This window comes from Sorex araneus, chromosome 3, assembly GCF_027595985.1.
Source record: "Sorex araneus isolate mSorAra2 chromosome 3, mSorAra2.pri, whole genome shotgun sequence".
Taxonomy (NCBI): domain Eukaryota; kingdom Metazoa; phylum Chordata; class Mammalia; order Eulipotyphla; family Soricidae; genus Sorex; species Sorex araneus.
In genome coordinates, this window is record NC_073304.1 from 35,255,605 (window position 1) to 35,262,679 (window position 7,075).

Sequence of the window (7,075 nt, forward strand, 5' to 3'; positions counted from 1 at the left end):
TGTGGTCCCCAGCCACCCCGGCTCCCCGTCTCTCTGTGGGGGGCCCTGGGGAGGTGGGGAGGCAGGGAGGCAGCTCAGGGCTATCAAACTCACACAGTTGTCCAGCAGCAGCAGCAGCAGTCACCAGAGGATCATCATCTTTTCTTTTTTGTGATTACACAGTCTCCATTGTGAGACTTGTTACATTTTTGGCATATCGAATATGCCATGAGGAGCTTGCCAGGCTCTGTCGTGCAGGTGGGATACTCTCGGTAGCTTGCCAGGCTCTCCAAGAGGGATGGAGGAAGTAAACATAAAATAACATAAACATAAACAATAATAAATGTAAACAATGGGACTGGGGAGATAGTTTAAAGAGCTGGAGCACATACTCTCCATGCAGAATCTTGGATTTGATCCCCAACAGTACATGCTGGGACCATTCCCTGAGCACTGAACCAGGAGGAGTAATCCCTGAGCACCACAGGGTATGACCCAAGACAAAAGAACAAAAAGATACAATGCGGGGTCCAGAGCAGTAGTACAGTGGATAGGGCATTTGCCTTGCATGCAGCCAATCAATCCCATATGGTTTAATCCCCAGCATCCCATATGGTTCACCCGTGCACCTCCAGTAGTAATTCCTAAATGCAGAGCCAGGAGTAACCCGAGTATTGCCAGATGTGATGCAAAAAGGAAAAAAAACAACATAGTATAAGGGCTGAAGAGATAGTACAGTGGTGTGAGGTACTTTCTTACCTTGCATGCAACCAAAGTGGGTTTGGTCTCCATCATCCCATTTGATCTTCCAATTCCACCAGGAGAGACCCCTGAGCTTAGAGCCAGGACTGCTCAGGGCTCCGAATATTGCCAATTGTGTCCCAAAGCAAGCAAGCAAACAAAACCCCATAATATACAAAATTCAGAAGGAGAATAAGAAAGTAATTAAATTACTTAATAAATATGGCATTCTAATATGTAATATTTGTGTTCAGCAATACTTTCAGTAGAATAAACACTTGTTGATAATAATTTCAAAATAGGTACATTTTAATTTGGAAGTTACAAAATTCTATTTTTAAGTTTTATTTTCTGTAGTATAAAAAATGAAATAAAAAAGTTTCAGATCACTCTGAAGTGAATTCCCACTGGCAACTGGATTACAGTTGCAACATTTGTATGGGGGGAACTCAACTATGAAAAACTTTGTAAATCATGGTGCTGCAACAAAGAAATGTTTTAAGTTGATTTATTTCTGGAACAATGATTCTATGCAACAAGAAAAGCTATGAAGCTCATTAAAATTAATAATCAATTATAAATACCTTCACAGTCTTAATATGTCAAATGTTGATAAAATTATATCATACATAACCAATCTGCAAAGCTGTGCAGAGAAGCAATAAAGGAAGACCTCAAAGAGATAAGAGCAGCAGTGTTGGCCAATGCAGCAGAAACCGGGAAAAGTATTCACAATGCCCGCCTGTCCTTTGCCAACTACAAGACCAAGATAGACTCCACTCTGATATCCTAATGGATCTATCACATCTTCCAGAAGGGCAATGGAGAAGGTTATCCACAACTTCTAATCAGATCTCTTTGATAGCCATGTCCACCTGCCCACAAACCAAATTCCGCAGGATGGATATGTCGTTCCCAGTGTTCTCTCTTCCAAAATCCGACATGCCATTACATTGGTAAAGAAGCATACAGCACCCAGTCCAGACAAAATCAGACCCGAACACCTGAAGAATCTGCCACCAGTACTCGTCAATACTCTGGCTCAGCTCTTCTCACACTACCTGTCTGAATGCAAGGTTCCATCCCAGTGGAAAACCACCAGGACTGTTTTGTTGTACAAGAAGGGAGACATCTACGACATCAGCAACTATCGCCCGATCTGCCTGTTGTCCATCGTCTACAAGTTGTTCACTCGAGTCATCCTGAATAGGATGGGCAGAACACTAGACAAAGGAAAACCATGCGAGCAAGCCAGGTTCCGAAAAGGAGTCAGCATGACCAACCATATCCACATGGTGACCAAGCTCATTGAGATTTCACGAGAGTTCAAGATGCCGCTCTGTCTAATGTTCATCATCTTAAGGAAGGCCTTTGATTCTGTTGAGAATGAAGCAGTCATTGAAGCCCTAGCCAAACAGGGTATTCAAACTCAGTACATCAGGATCCTCCATGAGCTGTATCACAGATTCACCACCAGGATCTCACAATTCTACAAGGAAGTGATCATCGATGTAAAGAGAGGGCTTCAGCAGGGCGACACCATTTCACCGAAACTCTTCAGTGCCACCCTCGAGAACATCATGCGACAACTGGAATGGGAAGGAATAGGAGTAAAGATAGACAATCAGCAACTACACCACCTCCGCTTCACTGATGACATCGTTTTAATAATACCAAACATTAGCTAAGTGGTGTGAATGCTGGCCAACTTCGACCATGAGTGTGGAAAGGTTGGACTGCAGCTGAATCTCATGAAGACAATGTTCATGAGTAACAGACTAGTTCCTGACATTCCTTTTGCTCTCAACGGAACAAACTTCTCTGAATGCAGCAGTTATGTGTACCTAGGTTGAGAACTCAACATGACGAATGACCTGGCAACTGAGCTGCGAAGGAGGAAGAGAGCAGCATGGGACACCTTCAAGAGCGTTGAAGAAGTGCCATTCAGCTTCATGAAATCCATTTTATCAGGAGATAGAAAATTGATGCCAACTAAGCATTATTGTTCACATTGAGGAATCTGGGAAATTATTTTACCCAATGGATCATGTGGTGCTGAGGATCAAACCTGGCTTTCTACATGTAACACATGCACTTCAATCCCTCTGATCTCTTTCCAGCTCCTGATTTAAAAACTTTTGAGAGACAAATCCAGAAGGGTCTGTTGCCAGAGCATCTCCAATACACAATGGAATATTATGCAGCTCTAAGAACAAAAAGCATGCAATTTGCCCCAACATGGATAAAACTAGAGTATGTCATGATGAATGAGGTCAGTCAGAAAGAAAGGAATAGATACAGAATGATCACTCTCATCTGTGGTACTTAAGGATACACCACGAGGTGGCATCAAAGGGCTAAGAGCAAAACAACAGAGACCTGATCCACACAGTTGAGTTGGTAGTGAGTAGTGGGGATTGGAATGGAGGGGTGCTGGGGTCCTTGGGAGAGGCTTGATCCTCAGAACCACGTGATCCTCAGGTGGAAAAACTAGGGGCGGGTGTGGTGTTGAATCTGTGTGCATGGGAAACCATCATTAGCAATACTGTAAATCACAGAACCTTAGTCAGTTTTTTAAAAGTCTAAACAATTTTTTAAAACCCATTTCTTCTCTCTGTTAGCAGAAGGTCAATGTCTTGGGCAGTTCTTCCTATATAAAAGAATAAAATACAAAGATGTTCTAAATGTTAAAAATCCTGATTAACAAAGATATCTTCAGGCCCAGGGTCTGGTTCCAAGAACTGGAGCACAGGCTCTGATGGCAAGAGGCCTGGGTTTTAACACCAGAACCGCATATATGGTAACTGAGCATGGCCAGAAATGGTCCAGGAGCATGACCTGGGAATTGTCTGAGCACCACCCACTGTGAGAATCCTAAAGAAACAAACAAGGAATACTAACCCATTCAGTTCCTACCTGAGAAAATGAAACCATTGTTAAAAATGTTCTATGCACCAGAAGTATCTGATGAGTATCCTGGATTTGATTCTTTTCAGAGGTTGATGTGTCGCTCTGAAATTCACGTGATGTAGTCCTAACCACTACTACCTCACAATATGACTGTATTTGAGCGTTAGACCCTTGAGAGGTAAGGGAAGTAAAATGAGGTCTTATGGTTACTTTGGTCGACGAGACTGCTGTTCTTATAAGATGAGAACATTGGGACACAGACAGGTCCTGATCATGTGAGCAGGGAGCTACAAAGGGATCGATTCAGACCCTATCTGCACAACTAGTCTTGGTGCTGTGAGCTGTGTGTGCAGACTGTCTCAGCCACCGTGTGAAGAGTGTTCTGTTAGGCTAGCCTGGAAGTGGTGACCAGGATACCAAGTTCCACAGGAAGTGATACTGTGGGTCATTATGTGGCAACAACAAATTACAGTCTGGATAATTTATTTGTTTTGGGACCACCCAGGTGCTATTTAGGAATCATTCCTTGAGGGACTTGAGGGACCATTATGGGTTGCAAAGGATTAAAACTGAGTTGGCCATGTGCAAGGCTGTGCTAGCTCTCTGCCCCCCTGGCTAGTTTCTTATGGCCTCTAGCCTAGAGGCTTGAGTCTCTGATAGCTGTCTTCCCCCCTCTTTGATTGTTATTTCAGGGTCTTTGGGTCTCTTTTCTCCTTTCTCTATTAAAGATGGAGGAGAGGGATGAAAAATGGAAACAAAGGATATGACTGGCTTGATGTGAATGTGGAAAAATATCTTATTCCTTCTCATCTGAGATAATGTGGGAATTCTTCTGCTAAACATATCTCTGCTAAGGAATTATAAGAGAGCTGATGCCAGGATAACTCTGGAGAGGGTTTTGCTGCTTAGGAATCTTATGGTCTGGCTGTGTGGTGTCTCTGCTGTGGGCCACTGACTACCAGGCACATCTCCCGGTTATTCTGCTGTTGCTATGGCTGATCCCCCACAACCCCCTTGTGGGCTGCTTAAACAGGGAGCATGCTCAGTGTGCATGGGCTAGGAGTAGTCAGGAGCAGGGACAGGCACTAGACTCCCTGGTGACAGGAGAGTATAAAGTAATGGACATACAGTTTCCTGGGGGCTCTTTGAAGGAGAGACACCCAGTTACCATTCCTTAGGTGGCTCCCATTAGCTGGTTACAGTGGGGAGGGGACAAGAGAGGGAAGGGATGGAACTAAGTATTTTTTTTTTGCAAAGACTCTGGTTAAAGCAAACTGTGGGGGCAGAGAGATTGTACAGTGCGTTAAAACCTGACCTGGCACTTGGCTGACCTGGTCAGAATCCCTGGCATTGGTCTAAATCCCTGGCATAGACTCCTAAGCTCTGACATGAGTGATCCCTAAGCACAGAGCCACAAGAAAACCCTGAGCACTGGTGGATATGGTCCAAACCCAAATAAATAAATAAATAAACAAATTGTGCTTTGCCAGACATGTGGATCACTAGTAAAGCACTTGCCTCGCATATGTGAGGCTCTGGGTTTAATTCCTGGCACCTCGTAGTCCTTTGAACACTTCTGGATATGGATTCTATGACCAAAATTTAAAAAGCGAATTTTTTTCTGCATTATCTTATGTAGTCCTTTAACAAACACCCTTAAATCTTAGAGCACTCTCTCCCCTCCTTTCTTTTTGGGGGTGACAATGCTCAGGGGTACTCCTGGCTCTGCATTGCCAGATGGAACCCAAAAACTGAGAGAGAGAGAGAGAGAGAGAGAGAGAGAGAGAAGAGAGAGAGAGAGAGAGAGAAGGAAGGGTGGGAGGAAGAGAGGAAGAAAGGGAGGGAGGAAGGGAGAGAGAGGGAGGAGAAAGGGAGGGTGGAGGGAGGGAGGGGGAGGGTGGAGGGAGGGAGGGGGAGGGAAGAAGAAAGGAAAGAAAGAAGGAAAGAAAGAAAGAAAGAAAGAAAGAAAGAAAGAAAGAAAGAAAGAAAGAAAGAAAGAAAGAAAGAAAGAAAGAAAGAAAGAAAAAGAAAGGGAGGGAGGGAGGGAGGAAGGAAGGAAGGAAGGAAGAAAGAAAGAAAGAAAGAAAGAAAGAAAGAAAGAAAGAAAGAAAGAAAGAAAGAAAGAAAGAAAGAAAGAAAGAAAGAAAGAAAAAGAAATAAACTCTAGGCCTTCCCTGTACTGCTGAGGAAAAATTATTTCCTTCAAAGTAAAGTTCCTTTTGAGACTAGGAACCCAACCCTCAGTTTGCTTACTTCCTTACCTCCAACCCCTTCCACAATCAAAGAGACACTAAAAGTGCTTCCCATCTAGGTGAGAATGATGCTGTGCAGATCCATAGTTGCAGCTGAGAAGCCCAAGAGGGGAAGGAGGAGTTGCCTCTGTAGTTCTGGACTGTGTGCTGGAGTAAAGAAAGATCAATGGGGGCATCCTGGAAGACATGCCCGACCGCCTATGCGAGTCACTAAGCCCGAAAACACAAAGGCATGGCTTTGCCCCCACATTCATGAAGTACTGTTGCAGGTGCTTGCTTTCTTTTTCCTTTTGGTTTCTGGGCCACACTCAGTGGGCCTCAGAAGCTACTCTGTGATTTACGTTGCTCTGTTGAAATAGAGCCTCCCATGAGCAAATCCTGTGCTCTAGCCCTTTGAGCTATTCTCTCCAGTTCTTGTGACAAGAGCTTCCCTGATGCGTCAAACCGTATTCCAATACTGAAAGGCCATCCCTACTTTACGGATGTGGAAACTGAGGCACAGAATTGAGTGCTCAAGGTTGCAGAGCTGGTGAGATTGAATATGCCCAACTCCAGAACCCTTGGCACCAACCCGTGAAACCTCAATGGAGCCCCCAGGGCCCGTTTCTGTAGTCTTTGATGTAATCAAACTAGCTATCAGCATTTCCCCCTTTTATTTTAAAATTTGCCCCAATATAACTTTGTTTGAAATATAATCATTCAAAGCAAGTCAACTTACCACTTTTCTTATTGACTTCCTATAACCAGCCCCAAACCAGTCACAGGACACAACACACTTTACTCAGCTTGCTTCCCCCAAATACTCATTTTAGGAACGGAGCAGTCAGTTCTCTAGTCTCTTGGGACCAATTACCCACCTCTCTAGTTGCTAACTCATTCAGCCGGTAGGGAATTAGGTCAGGAAAGTCCGTTCATTCTTGGGCGACTTTGGCATACACCACAACAGACTTTGGCATACACACAATTACCTGGAAAAAAATATATTGGCTTCTTGATGGCCACACATTAAACTCAAGCCAGAGGCTTCCACCAGGCCCCACATTTGCAAAGGAATTTTGCATGAGGACATGTTTTTGTGATCACCTCTCTTTTCACACACACCCCCACACCTGCCACCGGCGCCGCCGCTGCCGCCCCCAGTTTAAAGAAAAACTGCAGCGGAGCTGAGAGGAAAGGGAAGGTGGGGCACATAG